Source organism: Culicoides brevitarsis, chromosome 1 (assembly GCF_036172545.1).
Source record: "Culicoides brevitarsis isolate CSIRO-B50_1 chromosome 1, AGI_CSIRO_Cbre_v1, whole genome shotgun sequence".
Lineage (NCBI taxonomy): Eukaryota > Metazoa > Arthropoda > Insecta > Diptera > Ceratopogonidae > Culicoides > Culicoides brevitarsis.
Genome location: NC_087085.1, coordinates 5191050 through 5218023, shown reverse-complemented (window position 1 = coordinate 5218023; position 26974 = coordinate 5191050). Strand labels below are relative to the sequence as shown.

At 24.8% G+C, this 26974-nt stretch overlaps 1 protein-coding gene and 1 non-coding gene across 3 annotated transcripts in view; one reads left to right on the top strand and one right to left on the bottom strand.

Moving 5' to 3' along the window:
- LOC134833669 (synaptogenesis protein syg-2) overlaps positions 1–26974 on the bottom strand; it is a 214259-nt gene that overhangs the window by 113094 nt on the left and 74191 nt on the right. The gene's annotated exons all lie outside the window — the stretch shown is intronic.
- On the top strand, positions 11763–11835 carry Trnar-ucg (transfer RNA arginine (anticodon UCG)). The gene has a single exon. It is a non-coding gene; the product is annotated as a tRNA-Arg (tRNA).

The following is a 26974-nucleotide window of genomic DNA, read 5'->3' as shown; positions in this document are numbered from 1 at the left end:
ATTAATTAATGTATTAATTTTTTTTAAATTAATTAATTTATTTTTATTTTTATTTAATTTAAATAATTTTTTTTAAATAAACAAAAATTTTTAACTCAACAAGAATTCAAACAAGAATCTCTCAAGCATTTACAAAACGTATCAAAAGTAAGTTTTAAAAGTAAATGAAACAAAATCTTCTTATAAATCGATATTTATCTTCGATTCCAACTTCCGGACATATCTAAGTTATATAACAACTTAACTTTGTTGCATGTTTCATAAAATGAAACATTATACATTATAAGAAGTACAAAATTGTACAAAATCTCCCAGATTAAGGCAATCAAAAATTTTATTTACATTTGATTCGTCTTTAATTTTTCTCTTATTTTTCGTTAAAAGTCATTTTTGTGAATGAAGAATTCTGTCAAATTCTGTTCATTTATTGTGTTATGTTATTATGTTATAAGAGAGCAAGTTAATGCGATTACTTTTAAATCTCCTACTTCTTCATACATGTTTATTATATTGCATTAAAAATTATTTATATGATGATGATTATTTTTATTATTTGTATAAAAAATTGATATCTTTATTTGTGTATTTATTTGATGTCTTTTTTCGTATATTTTAAATATCTTGAAGGAAATGCTTTTGATACGCTTCATCAATGTCTTCTTTGTACGACTTCAATTTCTTCGAGAAATTTGAAATCAAAGACGTCTGTTTCTAACTCCTCAGTTCGTTATCTTTATTGAAATAAATAAAAAATAAAAAAAGTTCTAATTAAAATTCACATGAGAAAAAATATTCTTGGCGCATAAACAGAAGCCGTACATTTGATGACAGATATTTCTCATCAAAAGTCAAATAAGTAGTAAAATTGTGCAATTGTCGAAAAGTCACATAAATATGTCTTCTACGAAATTTTTCTCAAGTTGAAATATTTGGCAACGTTACAAGTTTATGCTTTCGGAAATTTATTCATGTGTCATGCATTTACTTGCATTTTATCAAATATTTTGTTACGAAAAAGAATGATACGATGATGAACAAGTTTTTGCTTTAAATATTTATTAATTTATTAGGCAAGTCTTTTGTGAAAAGAGGAAAAGTCCATTGGTTTGATTTATATTTAATTACGTTTGAGAAGGAAATGTCTCATTGGTGCTTTGTGTTTACACTCATTTTTGTTTTAATTAAAAATTCAAGAATTGTTTAACTTTACTTTAAAATGAGGCTGAAACAATTAGAAAAAATATTTGTTTAAAATTTTGTTTGAATTAGCGAAAAAGCGATTTTCAAATTTTAATCGGTTATTTTTTTTAATTATTTAAAAAAAATTTTCAAAATAAGTAAAAATTTTTCTAAAAAAATTCTATATAAAAATTTTTTTTCTTAAATTTTGTTTGAATTAGCGAAATGGCGATTTTCAAATTTTAATCGGTTATATTTTTAATTATTTAAAAATTTTCAAAATAAGTCAAGTTTTTTTTTAAAAAATTTTTATAAAGAATTTTTTTCAAAAAAAAAAATATTTTTAAACTAATTTAAGTTTCAAAATTACGAGAAAAAAATATTTTCAAATTTTTATCGGTTATTGAATCGGTTATAAAAATATTTTTTACTAATTTTTGAGTAATTTTTCGTCAAAAAATTAAATTTTTGAAAATTAAGGATAAGAAAAAATATGAAACATTTTCAAAATTGCATCTTCCTAAAAATATAAAAAATATGGAAAAACCTCAACATTTTTCCCATTCTCTCTTATTAGAAATTTCTCTGTGAGGTTTTTGCCTTGATGCTTGTCTGATGAAATATTTTCGGGTTCTTTGTGTCATGTAACATTGTAAATAATTTCATGCACGAAACAATCTGATGAATTCACAAACGACGAAAATACGAAGAACTTCCAGACAACTATTTCACTTAATTTGCATTTACCCTTCGGCCTTTGAAATTAAATTTCATAGACGAAATTCAATGAGTCCTCTTGAAGAAGCAAAATGCATAAAGTCTCATCTTTTCTTTTAGAGTAATTCATCAGAGACATAACTGAAAAAATGTAAGCAATATTTTCCATCTTTCATCGAGTCTCGTATGTTTTTGAGACATTTAACATATTACTCTATGTGAGGTTGAGTATCCTCTCTGCCTTTGTATCCCGTCATAAAAGGGATGTTTTTGATAAAGCATCTTAAAGACTTGGTAGCAAGTAGCAGAAGATGAGAAGCGAGCGATACATTACATTTTTTTTGATGTATGATCATATTAAAATGTAATATAGATGTAGACTTTTGATGCAACACTCGAGAGCTCACTTTGTATGTCATATTTTAATAAAATTATCATCCCATCTGGCGTATAATGGATCGGTTCATTATATTTAATGTTATATAAATATATACAAATAAATGGGAGAGTTTACCTAAAATTTTTCATCTTTTTTTATGAATTTTTTTTTTACGTTACATCAATGTCGGAAACATGAAGCAAAAGATTTTTTTATGAAATCTGAAGTAAAATGTTTGACCTTCATTTGATCTTTAACATTAATCGGTAATTACCGCAAAAATTTGAATTTAAATCGGTTATTGATCGGTAATATTTGAATTTTTTAAAATATTACCGATTAATAACCGATTTAAAATTCAAATTTTTGCGGTAATTACCGATTTACGGTGAAGGGCAAATGAAGGTCAAACGTTTAACTTTAGATTTCATTAAAAATCTTTTGCTTCATTCTTCTGACATTTTTTTAAAATATTATTTTGTATAAAAATTTAATATTTAAATCCTTTAAATTTAAAAAATTCATAAAAAAAATATTAAAAAATTTTTTTAAAACAAAAATACCTTCAAAGGTATTTTATTTGTCATACCTGCTAACTTGAAATCCAATTTATCCACTTCACAAATAATTTGAATAAAATAAAACTAATCCTGTCTCGCATGTCTAATACTTTTACCGAGAACTACTAATAATTTGAATAAACTCCTCATCTCTTGAGATCTTCTTGTTCGAAGATTTTACGTGTTTTTGTTAATTAATTCACACAAATAAAATGGGATTTATTTGTGAATAGCGATGTGCGGGATCAAGTGCGGGCAAAAAAACCAAACTACGTAATCTGATTTAATAAAATAAAATTAACACAACAAAGGCAGGTGAAAGAAGAAGAAGAGAAGCTTTTATTTAATCAAAAAGACGACTTGTGCCGAAAATAACCACAAAATTTCAGTTAATTATATTTTTGTGTGATTAAAATATTTTTCAAAGCACATTTTTGGGGGATGAGGTTTTTATTAAATTTTATTTAAAAAAAAAACAAAAACCAAGAAGTGTCGTTTTCTTGTCAGAGAAGCGAGAGTGAGTTCCAAATGAGATGTCATAAATTTTTATTGTTATTATCACTTCTGAAAGTCCGTTGAATTGAAACAAAGCAAATGAATGACGATTAAAACAATTAAATTACAACAAACTTTTGATAACGATCTTAATAAAATATTATGTCGGTTATGAGTCAGACCATATAATGGGCAAGAATTAGAAATATAAAGCCATTTTCATTGTTTCTCCAAAGTAAAAAAAAAAATTAATATTATTATTTTCATAAAAAGGCAAAACTAATTTCTTATTCAATTCTAATCGGCCAACGTCAAGTTCTTCTTAATTTTTTTTGTTACAAGTCTCTTTCTCTCTCAAAAAAGGCAAATTGAAAACCTTGACCGAAGATTTGTGTGAAAATTAGTGGCTACGGAATAAAATTACACGCTACTTTGGGTTTTCTCACAATTGTTTATCAAACCATGATTTTTTTCCTTACTTTTTTTTTGAAACTCATGTATGAATAATATTACAAGGCATTGTCGTCGTCGTCGTCGGATGCATTTCATTCCGAATGAATTAAAAAAATTATTGTGAAATGAGAAACTTGAGCGCATTTTAAAGTTTTTTCAAAAATTTATTTTTTTAAATTTAATTTAATTTAATTTTTTTTTTATAATTTTTTTTTAAATTTTTATTTAGGTATTTATTTTATTAATTTTAATTTTATTTTTAATATTTTAAGAATTTCCAAATTTTATTTAATTTTTTTTTAATTCATTTTTATTTTTTTTTACTTTTTTTAATTTTATTTTTATTAGTAGGTATTTGGAAATTTTCTTTTCTTAAAAATTTTTAAATTTTATTTTTTTTAATATAAAATTTTTAAATTAATTTTTTTCATTTGAAATTTTATTAAATTTTTTTTTTATTTTTTTTTTTTTTAATATTTAAAAAATTTTTTTTTTAATTTTTTTTTTAATATTTTAAAATTTTGTTTTAAATTTTATTTTTTAATACTTTGAGATTTTCTTTTAAATTTTATTTTTTAATATTTTAAAATTTTGTTTTAAATTTTTTTTTAATATTTTAAATAAATTTTTAATTAATTCAAAATTTTATAAAAATTTATTATTATTTTTTTTTGATCATTTCTAATTTTTTTTTTCATTTATTAATTTTGTCGCAAAAAAGACATCCAAACGAGTAAGAAACTTTTTTTTAAAAACCTTCAAAAGACGTCAAAAACTTTTTAAAAAATTAAAACTTTAATTAGTTTCTCACTTCTTTAATTATTTTTTGACTCTTTGCGGCTTGATATTCATATTTAAAGCAAAATATCTCCTCTTCTCCTCAAAAACAAGGAAAAACTAAAAATTAATTTACTTTTCGTCATAAGCTCGCAGCAAGCTTTTGATGAAAAGACATCAGGGGACGTCGTTGAAAATTTTCTTTCACGTCAAAATTCTGTGAAACTTTTCTCTTCCGAGAAACCATGAAGAGAAAACGACAAAAGTGACGAAAGTGCCGGCGCCCGCCTTTGTCACACAATTTTCAATTGACTACCACTTTTTGGAAAACCGCACAATACTTCAATGACGGAGCAAATAATAAAATGACAGCATGGCGTGTGATAGAACACTACAAATTTTGTTCTTTGTTCTGGATAATTGAATTTCATTCTTCTCCTTCGTCGTCAAAAGACGGAAAAACATTTTTTTTCAGGCAATTTTTAAAAAGATTATCACCCGAAAATAAAGTCTGGCATTTTTCGTCACCGTAAATTTGATTGAGATCATTTTTATTTCGTTCCTGTCAAATCTTGCCGTGCGACAAGGCGTGAAAATAAGTGACAAAAGGAGTTTTTTCTCGATTGCGAGATTGATTGGTTGCGAAATCCACAAAAGTTTTCATCATCAAAAAAAAAATATTGTTTTAAAGTAGACCCTTTTGTATTGCCATCCAGCAGCATCATCATCATCATTATTATTTTTATTATCAAACTCGAGAGTTTTCTATTTTTTTTCATTTTTTTATACACTCGAGCTTTTGTGTTGCCAGCTTCGCACAATACAATAAAAATCAACTGCTGATCAATATAATGTACTGCTCTCCTGTTCTCAATAACTGCCGTTGATGTTGTGTCGTGCGCTCGTTCTCTAATAATAATGACGCTGATGAAAATGGAAAAAAATATCTGCATTTGTCATTTCATTTTTCACCATTATTGTAGGCGTTAGGAACGTTCTTCTATGGGTTTTTTTTGTGCTTTAGCTATTTGTTGATATATATTTATTTTAACCGGCATGCTGGTATCTATTTTTTATGATTTTTAGAGAATAAAATTTGTTGTTTTTGTCAGTCTGCGAAAATTAAAAAAAATGTTATTAAAAATAAAAAAAAATATGAAATTTAAAAAAAAAAAATTAAATTTCTTTTGAGATTTAATTTTTTTTTTTATAAATTCAAAATTTTTTTGTTGAATTTTTGTTTTAAAAAAAATAAAAAAAATTTTTAATTAAATATATTTGTTTACATTTCCTTTATTGATTTAATTTTTTTTAATTTTAATTTAACATTTTTTTTTTAAATTTATTTATTTAATTTTTTTTTTCAATAAATTCAAAATTTTTTAATTTTAATTTTTTTTTTATAAATTCAAAATTTTTTAATTAAATTTATTTAATTAATTTTTTTTTTAAAAAATTTTTTTTAAAAAAAAATTTTAAACAATTTTTTATTTATTTATTTTTAAAACACTTTAATTTAAAATTAATTTATTTAATTTAAATTTTAAAAGAATTTATTTTTTAAATAATTTTTTTAAAATTTTTTAAATAAATTTATTTATTAATTTTTTAATTAAATTAATTTTAATTAATTTTTTTTAATAAATTATAAAATGTTTAATGAAATTTATTTTTTATCTTTTAATTTTTTTTTTAACAAAAAGCACTTTTGTTGTTCATTTTGACGAATTTCAAATATTTTTCCTATAGGATGTGAATTTTTTGTTCATTTTTTTTATACGATTTCTATAAAAAAATGAATTGCGTTGTTTAATGAAAACATAAGGTTTTCAGGCATTGTAGGTTGTTGTAATACATTTTTTTTATTTAAAATATTTTTTTTATTTTGCTTTGTGTTAGAAAAGTAAATTTAACCACAAATAATAAAACTCAACAATAATCTAAAATTTGTTTGACCTGCTTTCATTTAAAAAAAAAAACAATTTTTTCGTAAAATTATCGAAAAAAAAAAAAAAATATAAATAATTTTCTCGATAATAATAAACAATCATAAAAAAAATAACTAAAATCAAAACGTACGGGAAATAAATTTTTGTGTCATGTCAGGCGAAAATAATGACCAGTTGTTTGCTAAAGTTTACTCTTCACTGCGAACTAAATGTGCAATCACTGTTATTTATTTATATTCAAAAATTAAATAAATTTCGCCATTTTTTTTTGTACAATTTCAATTTTGCACAAATAGTTTTTCCCGAGCATTTATTGGATAAATCCTAAAACATACCGTTAAAAATGTTCACACATGACAAATTTTTTGCAATTTTGGTAAAATCTATTATTTTGTTGTCGTCGTCGTCGATTTCTACAGTTGACTTGTTGTCACAAGCAATTTTGCAGTATTTTTTTTTTACAAATTCAACGACATTACTTTAACAACCAATTATTTCGTGTCCTTTGCCATCGTCTTTCAACATGACAAGGATTGCTGCACAAAGGCAGGTAAAGTTCAAAGATGCCAAGTTAACATAACATGTGAAATGCATGTAGAAAAGCAATAAGAAAATGGTCTTGTTAAGGTTCATGTAAAACATGACAAACAAAATAATTAAAGACGATGTAAAGTGAATTTTGTTGCTTTATGTGATGAAAAGTAATTTCTGAGAAAAATAGAAATTGTCGAAGAAGAATCTTAAAATTGTTTTTTTGTTAAATCCCAGTTAACATTTTGAAATTTTTCTATTGTTAAGATTTATCTTGTTTAGATTTTCATTTACACTCAATATTTTTACCTTAATTTACTTAATTTTTTTTTTAAATTGACCCAATGCACATTGTGAAATGTCTGCCCATTACATATTTAATATTTCTTCATTGAATATTGATCAACTTGATCTGAAATTAATTTTAAGAAGTATTTTCCTTCAACCCATTGAAAATTTCGATCAAAAACTAAATTTAAAATTTTTGCCCCAATGCACATATAAAATTTTGCCTCATATTTCTCCAAATATTTAAAAAATAAATTTTAAGAAGTATTTTTCCCTCATAACATTTAAAAATTCGATAAAAATCTTTATTTAAAATTTTTGCCCCAATGCACATTATAAAATGTCTGCCCATTGCAAATTCAATATTTTCCATTGAATATTGATCAATTCGATCTCAAATAAATTTTAAGAAGTATTTTTCCCTAAAATCGATTAAAATTTCGATGAAAATCTACATTTAAAATTTTTGCCCCAATGCACATTTAAAAAAATTTCCATGAATTTCTTTAAAATCTTTCAAACTGCAGCAAAAAAAACTTTGCATCTTTTGTTAATAAAATAATATAAAACACTTTTGTGACAATGACATGCGGTAACACACAACCAAGTAAGCAAAAAAGTACTTTACTACGAACAAAGTTCATTATGATTAAAAGTCCTTAACAGAAAACAGAAACCGCGGGAAATATTTACCACACGAGCACTTACACTACTTCTAAATATATAGAAAATTCTTCTTTTTTGTAATCTTCGGTTCTTTTCTGTGGATGTTTTGTTCGTAGGTACACATAAGAGTGCTTTGAAAGTTAATTCCATTCTTTTTTCGCAAAAAAAAAAAAAAATATTTACGCGCGCGTGTAAAATATCACACCAAGTGCTCGAGTTTTTTTTTTCATTTATATCAAAGAGCCTTCTTTTCACTATTTTGTGCGTGTTTTTGTCGAACACAAAAAAAGCTTCCTTTCAAAAAATTTATTCATTAAAGATAATTGAAAATGCCTCGACGACATCTTTCTCTTCTTTTTTTTTTGTAAGGAAGCAAGTAAGCTTGAATAAAAGTAGTAAGTAAGCGAGAGTTGTTGTCAATTCATTATCAAAATTACAAAATTTTTATGTATACAATTTTTTTCTCTGTGTTTTGTCTTGTTTTAATAAAAGTGTCGCGTTTCATAACTGTCGACGACATCGTTCTCGTTGAAACAAAAGCAATATATTTTGTATTGTATTTTTTTTCTATTTTACATTATTTTTTGCTTTTCTTCTATCTCTTCCGTGCTTACTTAAAAGGATAAAACGAAAATTGCCATCGCCGAAAAAAAAAGTCTTTTGTTAGTTTCGCATATTAAAAATAAATATTTTATGGAAATTATGTCAACGTTGCAAAAAATTCTGAAACGAAGATTAAAAAAAATTAAAATAAAAAAAAATTTAAATTTAATTAATTTACATAATTCAGTTTTTAATTAAATTAAATTAAATTTCATAAAAATTTTAATTGTAAATATTTTATATTAAATTAATTTTTTTTTAAATTTATTAAGTAAAAGAGAATTTTTTTTCATAGTAATTAATTTAAAAAATATTTTGGTTGTAAAAATTTCTGAAATGAAGATAAAAAAAATTAAAATAAAAAAATTCAAAATGTTTTAAAATTAAATTTATTTAATAAAGTTTTAATTTAATTAAATTTAAATTGAAAATATTTTATATTTAATTAAATTAATTTTTTAAATTTATTAATTATGAGAGAAAAATTTTTAAATTAAAAAAATGTAAAAAAAATAATTTATTTACATTTTAATTTAATTAAATTAAATTTTATGAAAATTTAAACTGTAAATATTTTTTTATTTGATTAAATTAATTTTTAAATTAAAAAAGAGAAAAAAATTTTCAAAGTAATTAATTTAAAAAAAATATTTTGGTTGTAAGAAATTAATTTTCTACAGTACAAAATTGTAACATAAAAAATGTTGGTCTAAAAATATTTTCTACCAACAAAAAAAAAGAAGAAAAATTTTAAATGCATTTTTCAAAGCATTTTTACAACATTTTACAAATTTTATTATTATTTAGCAATTAAGAATTTTTTATTTGAAAACCTCAAATTTATGTCGATCCATTTTTCTTTCATGCATTTCATTTAAATAATTAAAAATGTCTAAAATAAAAAATTCTTTAAACAAAAAAAAATCTTCTTCTTCTTCATCTGACAAACGTACAAAAAACGTCAAAGGTGTGGGCTGCGTTTCTGAATTGCTTTTATGATGTCATTAAAGATTAATTCTTTACGGCTTTCCTCATTTTATTTCAATTCATTTTTAATTTCTGTGTCTTTGCGTTCATCACTCATTCATGCTAAACGATTCAGCGAAACGTCTACTTTTTGTAGGTAAACACGATAAATGGGCTATTCATTTAATATGTATGATGTTTACGATGATGATGATTATAATAAAAAAAAATAATAATTATTATTGTTTGTGTGTGCGTATTTTAATGGCGTTCGGTTAAAAATAACAAAAACAAAAAAAAATGTGTGCATCATTGTTCTTCATTTTTCTAGTTGTTGTTGTAATTTCCTTGAAAAAAAACCTCCGAGTGAAATGTAACGAGAAAAATAATAACACAATTTTATCATTATATTTTTTTTTTGCTATTTAACTTTTTTTTTTCATCTTCCTTTTATCAGACATCAAAAAAAAAATTAAAATATCATAAAAAATTCAAAATGTTTTTTTTTCTTCTTTCAAATATTGGATTAGATTTTTTTTTCATCAAAGCATCTGTCAATGAAGCCCAAGTTGTTGTTTTTATTTTTTTTGTTTAGACATTTTCTTTATATTTACATTAAAAAAATATAAAAAAGGGGCGCAAATAAATTAAATTTCGAGCTCAAACGGGAACACACACAAAAATTTCTTTTATTTTTATTTTATGTCTTTTTGTAAATTATCTTACAAATCACAGAAAGTTAATTTTTAATTTCGCCCTCGTAAATAAACGTTCTCACATGTGACTTGAGAGAAAGTTAATGCGGTGTTTTGACGTGTTTTGTCGTTTCATCTACACTCGCTTGCGTACGTGCGAAGAAAGAACATAAATTTTATGTCGTATGAGTGCTTAAGTTTAAAGAATTATTGTAATAATAAAAATTTTCGAGTTGATATCAAGTACTGTAGATAATTTTTAATGGAAAAATTAAATCCGTTCTGTTAGGAAAAAAGCGTTTAATATCGTTTTTCTCTCTTTTTATAAAAAGTAAAGAAATTAAAATATTAAAAAATTCAATTTTAGAAATATTTAAAAACAAAAATAATAAAATTATTTAAAAACTATTAATTTAATAAAAAAAAAAAAAATAGGTAATAAATCATTAATAAAAATTTAAAAAAAATTGAAAATTAAAAAAATTAAAAATAAATAAAATAAAAATTTAATTTAAAAAATTAAAAATAAAAAAAATAATTTATCAATAAAAAATTTTTAAAAAAATTTGCTATTTAAGAAAAATGATTTTTTATTTTAAAAATTTAAAAAATAAAAATAAAATTAAATTAAATATAAAAAACAAAATTAAATATAAAATTAAATCAATAAAAATAAATAAAAAATAAAATAAAATAAAAAATGATTAAATAAATCATTTATAAAAAATTTAAAATTTGAGAATTAATAAACAAAATTAATAAACTAAAAAAAAAAATAAATATAAAAATTAAAAAAAATAAATTTTATTTATCAATTTTGCCTCGTTATCTTTGTCTTTTTGCTTGATCTCATATCGAATCTAACTAATTTCAAAAAGGATACATAAATAATGTAAATTAAGTGATAAAAAGCTCTAAAAACTCATTTTAACATTCTAACATTTTTACGTAAGAATTTTGAATTTTTAACGAAATTTCAAATATTTTCAATATTTTTTACAAAATTTTAAAGAATGAATAATTTTGATGAATTTTTATTATTTTAGTTTATGATTTTACGAGAAATAACTTAAAAATTCGTCTAAATAATTGATACAAAAAAAAATAAAATTAATAAAAAACATTAATTATTGACATTGAATTTGTAACGGAAATTTTTTTCAAACATCTTCATTTTTGAATGAAGTCCAAAAATGAATTTAATGTCGTCGAATAAGAAAAAAATCTATCATAATAATTAAATTTCTATATATAAGATGCCATTAGATGCTATATATTGCCATTTATTGTTCAAATTTAAGTTTTGTTCGAACAAAAATATTGTATCATAGTTGAATGAACGTATAAATGCCATAGAAGCTCGTACAGAAGCTTACCCTTTTGTTAGAACGACGTACAGAACGCTGTGTGAGTTTTTATCGTGTACGGGCGATGTAACGTTATACGAGGCAAATGACGAGCGGCGCAGATACAGTACGGCATCTTTCGCAGGGTATATATGTATGTTTGTGTGGCCTAATGGATAAGGCACTGGACTTCGAATCCAGGGATTGCAGGTTCGAGTCCTGTCACAAACGACCAAATTTTTTTTTTTTTTTTTTTTTTAATTTTTATTTTTAAATTTTTTTCTTAATTATTTTTTTATTAAAAATATTTTTTTTTAATAATTTTATTTTTTTTTGTAATAAAAAAATTAAATTATTTGCGTGAAAAAAAAATAAATTTTAATAATAAATTTCCATGCAAAAGAGCAGAGAAAATGAAAAAAGTTACATGATAAAGTTTAATTAAAGATTTGTTCACAGAAAAAAGTACCATTAAAGACTTGCACGTGTGTGGCTTTTATATACAAAATATTTATATTTATATATGTTATTTTTGTTGTTAGGACTGAAAAAAAAAATACTTGTAAAGTAACTTTGGCAACACACATTTATGTGCTCCGAGAGAGTGTTCTAAATAAAAAAAAAATGCAAAATGTGTGAAGTTCTGTGTGCGGAAAGTGCTTAGTGGTTGGCATGAACGCTACGAGGCAAAATCATAAAAGTTTATTAACTTTAAGTAGCTTTTCTAAAGTCGATAAAATGTTTATTTAAAAGTACGATGAAAAAGTTTACAATAAAAAAAATTATATCAAAAGGTTTTCTAATGATGTTCTTAAGAGTAAATTATTTATTTCAACTCATGGGAAGATATTAAAAAGTTTAAGTATCATCAATAAAAGAAAATAAAGTTAATTAATTAGAATATCAAACACAGGAAATGCAATAATTTTTATGTTCATGATGTCTAATTATTATTCATTAATAAACAATCGAATAAAACGCCCAATTCACGTCGATTCCAATTCAGACGACGACGCCGCATCGTGATAAAGTATCAATTCGTATGTATAAAATATAAAACAAACAACGCATCAAAATTATACATGAAACATTTAACTTTGACGCGATAAATATGTATTATCATTATATTATATGCTAGAATTGAAGTGAGATGACGACGCACATATGATGTTAATATCATCATTTAAATTTTCCGAGCCGTTTTGTATATGGCGTCGCCCCATATATTGACATACCTACCAGCAGAACACACAAAATGATTGTTGAAACTCCCTCCTGTCGTTCATTTCGCTTTAATATACAAATTTGTATATAAATGTGGATTTTTACAGCGTTACAATGAGTTTTCTTGATAAAATGGGGCATTTTGTGAGTATGTGAGTCTTTATTTTTGAGCTTTTATTTTTTATTTATTTTTTTAAAAAAATTTAAAAAAAATTATTTTAAAAAATATTTTAAAAATAAAAAAAATTTCAAAATTATAAGTTTTCATTTAACTTTTTTTTTTAATTTTTTTTTTTTTTTTTTTTTTTTAATTTTTTTTTTTTTTTTTTTTTATTTTTTTATTTTTTTAAATTTATACATTAAAACATTTTTTTAAAAAATTATAAAACAATTTATTAAGAAAAATTCAAGTAATTCTAAAATCTTAAAAATTTTAACTTTTTAATATTGCCATCATCGGTTTTAACTTCTTTGATACACTTGAAGCATCTTGAATTAGTATCCATAGCTTTTTGAAGAGAAAAGCAGGATAAGATTATACAATTGAAGAAGACTTGAGGCACTCTTAAGCTGAAAAGCAAAACAACTCCTTATATAAGGAAAAATATTTTTTTGGCAATAAAATTTGTTTTTGTAATTTTTTAAAACTATTTTTCAATAATTTATAAAATTGAAAAAAATAATTAAAAAAATTAAATTAAATTAAAATAAAAAAAAAATTAAATTAAAAAATTAAAATTAAATTAAAAAATTAATGATTTTAAATTTAATAAAATAAATAAAAAAAAAATAAAATTTAAATTAAAAAAAAATAATAAAAAAAATATTTTTCGTGATTTTTTAAATAATTAAATTAAATTAAAATTAAATAATTTAAAAAATTAATTAAAAGTTAAATTTTAATAAAAAAAATAAAATTAAATTAAAAAATTAATAATTTTAAATTTAATAAAATAAATAAAAAAAAATTAAATTAAAAAAAAATATTTTTTAAAAAAAATATTTTTTAAATAATTAAATAAATTAATTAAAAAAAATTTAAAAAATAAATTAAAAGTTAAATAAAAAAAATTTAATTTTAAAAAAAAATTAATTAAAATTAAAATTATTTTAAATTAAAAAATTAATAATTTTTAATTAAATTTATGATAAAAAAAATATTTTAAGAACTTAACCTGATTAAAAATTTCATAAAAAAGCGCTCAATTCATCTCCCTAAATTTTTTTATCTCATTCGAAGCTATATTGTAACGAAAATGTAACATACGCATTATTAATGTCATTCTTCTCTTATCACATGTCACTTAGGCAATATATACCCATCTATCCATCTATCTGCGCATATATATTTTATGTCATCAACATTTTTATTTCGTTATTTTTTTTCATCACAAGTGCGAAAACGTAGAGATATTTACTTCCGTGGCATTAATTTTTCTCGTTGTTACCCCCTTATGGCAGAAATCGACACTTTCATTCGTCATTTCTCCCCGAAATGACAAGGAACACAAATTTTATTATTTGTTGACTTTATTACATTACTTTTCATGATACTCTTCATATGTCTCACAATTTGATAGAAATCTGTCATTTTGATCAATTGAATTGAATCACCTGTTAAATATCTCGTGTGTTTGTTTATTTTGACGTTACCTTTTTTGTTTCTTCTTCTGCCATCGTTTTTTTTTTCGCTTCGAGACAACTTAACAACACCCACATGACAACTTTTACACTTCTTCGTTGCCATATGTTGGGTTTTTTTTCTTTTTGTAACAAAAACAGCGTGCGTGGTTGTCTTAAGTGGATATTTAAACTCATAAATTAGTCAAAAAGTATGCTTTCATCAAAAAGACGAAAAAAAAGAAGGTAGATTGCGTAAAATAAAAGCAACTTTGATCTTTATCGCACCGCTGTTACTTTCGATTTTTTTTTTGTTTTTGTTCGTCTGTCGCTCCGAGTGTTTGTTCTCTAACAACTCAAAACGATAATGCAAAATGACGAGCAATTATGACCAATTACGAAAATAATGATTTACTTACGGAATTGTTTTAGTTCAGTGTTTTTCGAGGCAATTAGCATCCTAATTGAAGTACATACCTGAAAAGATACAAAAAAAAAGAAGAAATTTAGTAACAATTTTTTATTTCATTAGTAATGCATGCGAGGGATGAATGTTGCATTTTATGGTAATTTAAGTTCAATGCAACAGAATAACGCGGCGCGTTAACATGCAGTTAATGTCAATAATAATAATAATAATTTTAATGATCCGTCATGTGTCTTTATGGGAAGTTTTATGCATCAACATGCGAGAAACGCATTAACGGAATTTTTTGTAATGTTATTGCCTTATTATTGTTATTATTAATTTTCACGAGATGTACGAGCAGAAAGATAAGGAACAAGGAATTTTTTTAAAAATTGTGATATAAAGAAGACTTGAGCGTATTTTAATTTTTTTATTATAAAAATTTAAAAAATCAAAAAATTCGAGAAAATTTAAAATTTGTATTAATTTCGATCTCGAAGAAAAATCGAACTCGACTTGAAATTTTTTCACAAATCTCAAAATTTCAAATTAATTTAAATTTATTAATTTAATTTTAATTATTTTTTTATTTAAAAAGAAAATTTGATTCATTAAAAGTAGATTTTTACAAGAATCAAAAAATTTCGATCTCGACTAAAATCCGAACTCGAATACAAAGTCGAGATTAATTTTAATTTGTTAATTTTAAAGCTTCAAAATAATTTAAAAGCTTTAAAAAAGAAAATTTTTTTCTTCAAATTTTTTTTTTTTGCAAAGATCAATGAACTCGATCTCGATACAAATTTCGATCTCGACTCAAAATGTTTCTGTTTTCTTCAAAGAAAACCTCAAAGTTTCAAACTAATTGAAAGGCTATTAAAAAGAAAATTCAATTCATAAAAAGATGATTTTAACGAAAAATGAACAATTTCGATCTCGACCGAAATCCGAACTCGACTTACAATATTTTCTTGAATATTAAAATTACAAATAAATTTCAAATTAATTCAAATTTTAATTAAATTTTTTTTTTATTTAAAAAGAAAAATTTATTTATAAAGATATTTTTATTTTACGAAGTATAATAAATTCGATCTCGTTTCAAATTTCGATCTCGACTTGATTTTTTTTCAAAAAAACTAAAAAACTTCGACAAAGAGAATTTATTTCGAGGTTTATTTATTTTGAAATTATTGAAAATTATTTTAACGAGAATATATAATTTCGATCTCGAAAAAATTCGATCTCGACTCGAAATTTGATTTCTTCCATTTTTTCCGAATTTTAAGAATAAATTCAATATAATGAAAGAAAATATGTTAAAATTTTCTAAACTCAAAACTTTTAATAGTTAAAACTTCAATTCGAGTTGAAATTTGAATCGAGATCGGAATTACGGAAAGACAGCCAATTCAAAGCAGAATTCAAAAAGAATGTCTCAAAGCACTAAATGATGAATTAACGTATCGTGTGTTGTCCAACAAGATACATTTACAGATTATCATCATTATACTCATCAGAGCTAAATGGAATAAATGTCTCACACAAACATAAATTATCTTATTTTAAATGACGTTAAATTAATTCAATTAAATATTAAAATGTTAAATTTCTGTGTTAATTACTGCGAGTCTTTCAGTTGAATAAGTGTTGAAATGAAATTAAAAAGTCATGTCAAGCGAAAAAGGTCAATGTTGCCAGTTTATAAGTAGTTCTCCGAACGAACTAAAAAGTCGAGATCATGCAACGAGAATATTTTATACATTATTATTATATTAAACATTGTTAGATGAACTTTCATCCTTCTATTTCCTTATTGCTTATTCAATGGTTATTGTTGCAAATTTATTGTCGGCACATGCACAAATAAGTAGCATATTGCGCTGGGACTCCAATTCCAACTCCAACTCCGCAAGAGAAACTTAAATGCAACACATGACTTATAAGCTGTACATGGCACGGATCTGGCGCATCGATGGAAACTTCTTCTCCGTATATTTTATGCGAATGTCAGTAATATTGTATCTCGCAAAAACCAAATAAACCTTCAAAGAAACACAAGTTGCCTGCCAGCGCATTGGATGCATTGGTAAAAGTGAAAAGTCAATTGGGAAATCTAAAACTTTTAAATTCAAAACATTTAAAATTCTGTTTTTAATTTTTCTTCACTTCCGTTCCTTCGCAGAATTGGCTCGATGTAGAAGAAAATGTTAAAGAAAAAAGTTTGAATTCTTCGTAATGAATATTCCAGAGGAAGCACCAAAAAAAAAAGGACAAGAAGTGAATGAAAGATGTGTGTCTATTCTTTGCATATCTCGAGAATAGGAGCAGGAGAGAGAGAGAAAATTGCCTCAAGGATAAAGGAATCAGTTAAAAAGTTTGATGTGTGTTTGCAGTTTACTGTGAAAAGTTTCTATTTTTTGGTTTGAATCATATGCAAAGAACAGAAAAAGTAAGGTCGTTAAAAGTTTTTGAACATTTCTCCCAAAATTAAAATATTCGAGAATTTTTTTTATCTCTTACATAATCCGTTCAAAAGTACGATGAACTTCGATTGACATTTTGGTGTGAGTTGAGCTAACGAGAGAAGAAACGTTAAATCGCTGTGAAATTCAATACCTAAACCAATTAATACTAAAATTAATCGCTTCATTTTCGAATGGTACAATAGAACGGAAGATTTATCGCTCGTTAGTGTTAGAAGACAACAAAATAAAAAATTAATAGAATAAAAAAATATTTAAAAAAAAATAATTTTAATTTTTAAAAAATTTTCTTATTGATTTTTTTTTTTTTTTAATTTTCGAACTTTTGATTTAATTTTTGAAAAATTTAAATGAGCTCTTGAACGATTTTCGAAAATATAAGAAGCTTTAACATTTTATTTTAACAATTTTTCGAAAATTTTTCGGAAATAAGAAAATACAAATTCGGAAAAAGAATCAAATCAGAAAAAAAATTTTAAAAATAAAAATAATAAATAATTTATGAAATTGAAAAAAAATCCGAAAGTAAAAGAAATATTTTCGAAAATAAAAAAAAATATTTATGAAAATGAAATAAAAACATAAGTAAGAAAAAAATTTTTGAAAATAAAAAAAATCAAAGATAAGAAAAATAATTTATGAATTTGAAAAAAAAACGAAAGTCAGAAATTTAAAAATTAAAATAAAAAAAAAAATTTTCGAAAATAAAAAAAAAATTTCGAAAATAAAAAAAATATTTTCGAAAATAAAAAAATATTTTCGAAAATAAAAAAAAATAATTTTCGAAAAAAACATAAAAAATAATTTTTGAAAATAAAAAAAATTGAAAAAAAAAAATTTTCAAAAAAAAAAAAAAAATTTCGAAAATTAAAAAAAATTTTTTTTTAAAATAAAAAAAAAATAATAAATATTCGAAAATAAAAAAAAAACGAAAATAAAAATAAATCGGAATAATTTTTTTTTATTTCAAAAATAAGAAAGAAAAAAATCGAAGATAAAAAAAATATTTTCTAAAATTTAAAAATTGAAGTAAACTTCATTAAAAAGCATCTCAAAACTGAAAAATAAAAGTTTGGACTCACACTCGATATCGTTGATCTCTGTTATTGCTTGTATAAGATTGATTGATAGCAAACGATGTAATTCTATCTTTATCCCTTTTGTCATAAAGTTCTCTTTCTCTTCCATATTTTTTTATTTTATTTCTTCTTATTATTGGATCAACAAGAGGAAGCAATCTAATCTCATTTTAAAAATCAATCTTTTCTCAGAACATGTGAACGACTCAACTAACCAACCACTCGATTGTAACGAAAAAAAAAATAATCCTGAAACAATTCAATTTTTCTCTGGCTTTCCTCTGTGCGCATTATAAAAATTTATCTGTTATTTATCATCATCTACTTCGCGTAATCGAGAAGCTTGAACGAATGGCGAAAGGAAAAGGTGAGCGAGGTCATAAAATACAAAAAAATATAAATAAATTTTCATGCAAAATATGACTATTTGTTTGATAAATTGTGGGGAGGAATTGATAAAGTGTCATAAAAACCTGATTTATGTAGCACTAATTTCATCGATGGCATCAGCGAAAAAAAAAAGAAAATGTACTGTGACCTCGTTGTTACTCACTTACGCCGCGGATCGAGGGAGAAAAAAAGGAAAGACATCAAATTTTTATTTTATTACATTTTGATGTCGTCGTCGTCGTTGTTTGAACCTGACAGTGGTTATCTGACACGGTAGTGTATTAGGATCATGTCCATTAAATAGATTAAAAAATGTCATGCCATGAGAAGGATTTCCATTGTGAACGGCAAAATTTACATAAATCTCGCAGCATATCCCAACGAGTTCTCTTTTTACTCGGCGGCGCGGTACTTCATCTCTTTTTACGTGCGCAAAAATCAGTCACCCATCAAACATTCATAACTCAAATGGGATGACATGACATCGAATATGATACTTTTTTGTCGCTCTCGCAACTTTTGACGTTACTCAGCTCACCTTTGCTTTGCGCCGTTATATATGATCATCATCATCATCACATTGAAAAGACAATTATTTTTTATTTTTAGTTCATTCATCATTGGAAAGTTTTCGTTCGTTAGAACATTTGACACCGACGAAATTTAGTAAGGCAAGCCTTTGACAAGTTGCTTCGAAAGGTCCATCAATTGATGTAGCAGTAAGTAATAAAACATTCAATTTGGCTCGTTCGACTGAAATATCGCAACGATGTGTTAAGAGTCATGTTAATCGTAATTGTAAGGTATCGAATCGTGTTTTTTCCATTGTTGTTGGTGTTTCGAACAATCAGACAATTATACTAAAATTAGAGCCGGTATGAATGTTATGGTCAATTATGATCACGATACATCGATTGGAGTCGACGGAAGCAACAAATGTGTGAGAAGAAACGAATAAGGTTGATACAAATTTATGAAATTTTATTTTAAAAATATTTCAAATTTTTTCGAAAATCATTAAAGAAAAATTTTTAACTTTTTTCTTTAAGAAAAAAGTTAAAAATTTTTCTTTAATGATTTTCGAAAATTTGAAATTTTTTAAATGATTTTCGAAAATATGAAATTTTTTTTAAATTATTTTCGAAAATATGAAATTTTTTAAATAATTTTCGAAAATATGAAATTTTTTAAATAATTTTCGAAAATATGAAATTTTTTAAATGATTTCGAAAATTTTAAAAGCTTTTAAATAATTTTCGAAAATATGAAATTTTTTAAATGATTTCGAAAATTTTAAAAGCTTTTAAATGATTTTCGAAAATTTGTAAAGCTTTTAAGTAATTTTCGAAAATTAAAAAAAATCGAATATTGTTTCAAAAGATTTTCGAAACTCTTCTGAGATGATCTTCGAATTTAAGAAACTTTTCGAAAAACATTTTCGAAATTCGTTAAATCTTGTGTTTATGATGTTTTTCAATTAAAGAGTTCAATTTTCCTTGAAATCCGTTAAAAATAAAACATTTGACCGGAACGCGCATCCCTTTGCATGGATTATCAAAAATATCCAGAAGGCAAACACGTACCATAAATTTCATCTCCCATGTAATCTCGCAATTCGCATATATGAGTTATTCGCATTTACATGGCTATTTCATGGGGCAACAAAAACTATGTTTATCAATTTCAAACTAACACAGCTAAGCATAGATACGGCAAATTATGATAACTAAGTAGCATGATTTAAAATTGTTGAACAAAAATTTTTCCAACAACAACAACATGCAAAAAGCATATCATTTATGATATAAAATGGAATGTAATTTATAGTTTCGGTCTCTCTCTCTCTTGCTCATTCCATCCATCTCATGACGAGTGAAAACAAGAAGCTGTCATTAAACGAGAGTGTATCTGATGCAATCAAAGTTTTTCGAGAACGATGTAAACGCAAATACTTTGAAGTTGCTGCTGAGAAATAATGCTCGTGTGTGCATTTTTGTTTGAATTTGTTTGCTTTCTGATGGAAAGAAGAAAATGCTGCTAGACGAGAATTTTACCTGCGGGAAAGATGAACGAATGTTTGATAACCGTAATTAACTGTATTTTGTAAAATGTAATGAACTGCATCTTCTTCTTGTTGGGTAAATATTTGTCTCTGCTTTGCATTTAATTGCATGAGCTTTGAAAGTTTCGATTGAAAAACAATGAAATTTGCTCGCATAAAAGTTTATCGAGCAATGTAGTCGAAAATCAGCTCGATAAAATTTCGTCTTGATTTCAAAAGAATAAAAAAAAACAAAAATAAAAAAGATTGCTGATAAGGAGAGATAACAATAGATGCACGTCTTCTATTCAAAGGATTGTTTGAGCATTTGGAAACTTTGCGTTACAATGTCAGAACATCAGCAATGTTTGAACATCGTGTCTCGTCGACAGAGCAAATAAACGCAGTATCTTCAATTGTTTAAAAAAAGATTAATTTGAGGCCTAAAGAGAAAAAATTGAGAGCTTAAAAACAATTTTAAGACCCCAAGAGAAATTTAAGACTCAAGAGAGAAACTTTGAACTTTAAGAGAGAAACTTTAAGACCTCAAGAGAGAAATTTTAAACTTCAAGAGAGAAATTAAAGACTTTAAGTGAGAACTTTTAAAGTTCAAGAGAGGAATAAAAGACCTCAAGAGAGAAATTTAAGACCTCAAGAGAAAAATTTTAAGCTTCAAGAGAAATTTTTGAAACCTCAGGAGAAAGTCTCGAAAGAGAGAAACTTTGAGAGAAGAATTTAAGACCTCAAGAGAAAAATTTTTAAGATCTCAAAGAGAGAAGTTTTTGACCTCAAGAAAATTTTTTGAAATTAAAATGTAAAATTCTAAAATTTTCAAAGAAAAATTAAGAGCTCAAAAGAGAAACTTTTAGTTTGAAGAGAGAAATTTGATGTATAAGAGAAAAATTTGAGACCTCAAGAGAGAAATTTAAAACCTCAAGCGAAAAACTTAAGACCTCAAGAGAAAAATTGAAAGAAAAGAGAAATTTTTAAACCAAAGAGGAAATTTTAAAATTCAAAAGAAAATTTTAAGACCTCAAGAGAAGTTTAAGACTTAAAGAAAGAATTTTTTCCTCAAGAGAAAAATTTTTAAAACTTCAAGAGAAGAATTTGAGACCTCAAGAGAGAAACTTTGAACTTCAAGAGAAAAATTTGAGACCTCAAGAGAAGCTTTTGAACCCTCAAGAGAAAATTTAGAACTTCAAGAGAAAAAAATTAAGAATCTCAAAAGAGAAACTTTGAAGTTTAAGAGAGAGATTTAAGACCCCAAGAGAGAAACTTCAAAACTCAAGAGAGGAAATTTTACCTCTCTGAGAGTAAAATTAACGTTTTTTTTCATCACAGAATCCTAAAATAGCGTGGCTTGATACAATATTGCAACAAAGACGATATTATTTGTAAATCAGGGTGATTTCAATTCTTATCCGATTGGATCTTGCAACTTTTTTCTTCTGCTACAAGAAGAAAATGAAATTGGCTTTTATTTGGTAAACAGAGTCATTATTTTATTGAACACTTTATTTTATTGAGTAAATAGTAGATTGAGATTGTATCTTGTCTCGTGCATCGAAGTCATAAAATCCCTAAATTTTCATGAGAGAATTATAGATGGCGCTTTATTTTTGATTCAATTTTCTAAAAAAAGAGAGAAAAAAATTCAATTTATCGACATTCAATGGTAATCTCTATTTGTACAAGAATTGCCATCATAATAAAATTGTTTTTTCTCCGTCTCTCTTGTTTTCGCAACTAAATAAGTGCACAGCAGTAATAATAATATCATCATGTTATTTTCATTGACAAAACGATGACAAGCATATGTACTTGCTGCATTCTACAGTTCTGCTGGAACATTTGACAATAAAATGAAAATTATGATCCTTTGTTTGCGCTGCGTTGTTGTTAATGCATCTCACCTAAGCGAAACATCGAAAAGGTAAGCCTGATGTGTGTTGACGGAATGTAAACAAAGAACACTTCTCTATCTATCTCTATTTCTATCTCTCCAGCTAGACCAAAAGAGAGAGAAATTTGCATATTTTTATATCCAGTTTTTTTTTATTGTTTGTCGCATTTTTTTTTGTCGTTCTGTGATGATCTCTCTTACACGCGAACGCGTTTCATTCACACTTAGGTGCTCATCATGCTAAACCGATTAAAAAGAATGACAAAAATAAACATTATACGTTTACATATGTAAATTTTTTGGATTTTTTTTTTCAGCATGAACATCGAAGGACGCACAATGTCAGAAACAAAAGCGGCATGTGAACATGCAGATGGCAGGATATGTAGGTTCAGTAATGTGATGGAAAAAGTACATACGTCAGCAGATAATGCGATAACGGAACGCGCGAGAGAGAAAAGTGAGCAAAACTCCCTTTTTTGTTTGTTGTTTTTGTTGCGGCAAGTCCTTTGTTGCTCTATTGTTGTTTTGTTGCGTAAACTGACGACCATCGTCATACCTTTTCAGAACTTAATTAAATTCCCTTGCAAATGATTAAAAGATGAGCTCTGACCGTTGCTGGGGTTCATTAAAAACTCGACATTTCACTCGCTTTTGTGCTGTATGTGAAGAGAGTGATATCAACAGTTTTTTATTTTTTTCCCCTGTAATGTTCTTTTTCTCACATCCTCGAGACATTCATTAATAATCGCACAATGTCATGTTGTAGAATTGCGTTTATTGTGAGGAGTTTGTGTTTCGCAAATAATTTTTTGTGGCTCATTTTAAAAATCTTGACTTCGAAAAAAATTTTTAAAAAATATTTTAATTTTTTTTTTTTTTTGAAAAAATAATTTTTAAAAAAATTAATTTCAATTTCAATTAAAATTTACCAAAAATTTATTATTTTTTTATTTATTTTTTCTTAAATCTTATAAAATTTTAATATTCAAATATATAATTTAAGTTTATTAATTTTATCAAAAAAAATAAATAAAATATAAAAAAATTTTTAATTTAACAAAAAAATTTAATGAAAAATTTAATAATAAAATTAATGAAAAATAAAATAATTTTTTTTTTAAATTTAAAAAAAATTATTTTATTTTTTTAATTTTTTAATTTATTTTTTTAATTTCAACTTTATTTTGATTTATTTTAATTTTTAATTAAAAATTCACTCAAAACACACAGTTTTTTTCACATTTTACTTAAATTTTAAAAATATTCCAAAACATAAATTTCGCAAAAAAAATTTATTTTACTCATTCTAAATATTTTGATTTTTAAAAATATTTTTTAAAAAATTTAAAATTAATTTTAATAAATTTATATTTTTTAAAAATTCCAATTAAATTAAAATTAAAAATTTATTATTTAATATTTTAAAAAATTAAAAAAAATAAATTTTTTTTGAATTATTAAATTAAATTTATTTATTTTTTTTTTAATTTTAATGGCTGTTTATTTTATTTTATTTATTTATTTATTTATTTATTTTTTTTTTTTTTGAAAAAATAAAAGAATTTTTTTTTTTAATTTTAACTTAATTTGATTCATTTTAGTTTTTAAAAATCTTGAGTAAAAGCCAATAATTTTTTTTAAATATATATTAAAAATTTTTTTTTTTTTGAAAATCTCTTTCAATTAATCCAAATCAAGCATATTATTAAACAAATTTATGATATTTCTGAAAAAAATGACCAAAAAATTTAAAATTTTGCAAAATAAAATTTTTCACACTTTTGAACCTTTTATATAAATATTACGAATACGTTCAGCTGTCATAGAACTGAAAAAATCATTTATTTTCTTTGAAAAAAAAACCTTTTCCACACCATTTATTATACAAAATATATCATTCACTCATGTGACAGTCGTTTAAACGCATGAAAATTCATGTCACCCGTCAATATCCCTCAAGGCAGGCAGCTTTTCCTTTTGTGACGCATTTAAAGTTTTTTTTTCTTTTCGATTTCGAAACAAGGATCTTTGATCATTCATTATTAATAATATATATCTCTATAAGTTTCGCAATTTTTATTATAATCAAATAAGTAGAGTAATAAAAAAGTAATGAAAGACAAACTTTGAAGTGTACTTTTAATATATATCTCTCTACGTTATTTGAAAAATTCTTAAAAGTTGTTGTTGTTGTTTTTATTGTGCGTTGTTTGCTCTTTAACTCTCGGTACGTTACATCAAAGGAGATTTCGTAGACAAGTTTTTGTATCATCCTCGAGTCGAAATCGATGTACATGTCTATGGGAGTTAGACTGGATAATAATGATGTAATCTCCTTCTGTATTGGTTTTGCAGGTGAAACGAAAGACTTTCAGATTTTATTACAAAACTTTTGTACTTAATTCTTCGTCGTCGTCGTTCGCTCGACATCGACATTTTATTAGTTTCGAGGCAATGTTAAGAGCAATAATGGCTACGATTATGAAGCCTTGTCGTGTACTTGAACAGATAAATTTATAATAATACTGATGCATATCTCTTGTTTCCGCTCATAAGTAAATTCCTCGAAACTTCCTTAATGCATTTGTTGTTTCTCAAAACTTTCGTCGGTTTCTCGGAGACAAATTAAACCTTGTTCGTTAATTTCTGACGTAAACTTCTAAAAAAAGCTAGACAAGGGTTTCAACTTTTTTCATGGATTACTTTAAAGTGACATCTGATATGGGCAGAAACCCATGTTTTCTATCGGTAGCTGTACCGCTTTCCGGGAAATAGATACCGAAAGCTTTTAAGGCACATAAATTATTTATCATTAGAGCACACGTGTTTCGTCGTGTATGTGAACGAAGGCATGGATGGAGGATAAATGAAGATTACACAACTTAATTTTAACACACACACAGAGGAAAGTCAGGATGACCTAAACACAGATTTATGACATTTTGTCTTTTCTTTTGTACACGCAAGCGAAGGAGAAGAGTAAGCAACATATTTACATGACACTTAATTAACTCACAACTTTCTGCATGCACGATTAATAATGGCGTCGTATCGGGAAACGGATAACAAGGGGTTAAGGCGAACGAACGCAACAAATGTGTTTTGATCATAAATCATCGGGAAGCACAGCGACAGACAAAACTCTATATCTCTTTGCAGGTTTTGTTTTGGCGCAAAGTGAAAGTCTGAAGGGAGTCTAGAAGTGCGGAGGAAATAAAAATATGGAAATGCAATAAAAAGGACAACAGCAGGTGTGTAAGTAATAATTTACGAATCTCAATTAGCTTTTGTCTGTTTTCTATTTCAGGTTTTGATGCTCTGAGGTCGAAAAATAACTGAAGATTGAAAATTTCTAATGTTAATTAGAAATGAAAATTATTCCATTTAATTCAAACCAAGCACAAAATTTATTTTAATTTCAGGAAAAAAAATTTTCTGAACTCATCCAACAAAAATCGAATAAAAGGAGTCAAAAATTTCGAAGTTCAGAACATTTTAAAAAATATTGAAAAATGCTCTGAAATTCACAAATTTTGACTCTCGACAAAATAAGGCTTAAAATTCGATTTTTGTGTCAAATTTTCATGGATGAGTTAAAAAACAAAAAAAAATTTCTGAACTCATCCAACAAAAATCGAATAAAGGGAGTCAAAAATTTCGAAGTTCAGAACATTTTAAAAGAAACTGAAAATGCTCTGAAATTCACAAATTTTGACTCTCGGCAAAATAAAGCTCAACATTCGATTTTTGTTTCAAATTTGATGAGTTCAAAACTTTAAGGCAGTAAAATTCATCTCATTTCAAACCACAGATCGAAGTCTGCAAAAAGTAATTATAAACAGAAATCCTCTTGTACGGTAATAATTAGGCGCATAAACATTTCAACACTTCTCGAATTTAATTCTACTTCCTCCTGTCTCTCCCTCATTTTCGCCACTCGGTAAAACGAATCGACAGTTGCAATAAAACTCAGTCACTTTTCTCATCAGATATTCTCTCTCCTGTCTTTTTTTCTTTTTTGTTCGAGCAGCTTCTTCTTCCTCGATACAACAATCTTAACAACTGTCATGGGACATTATGCCAATTTTATTGTCGTTTATGTTTCTAAAATCTTTTGTTTTTTTTTGCTCTGTCGTGTTCGTGTCGAGTTGTCTTGTTAGCAAAAGAATGGAAGTCGCACGTGAAGCTATTCCTAATTTATTTATTTGATTTTTT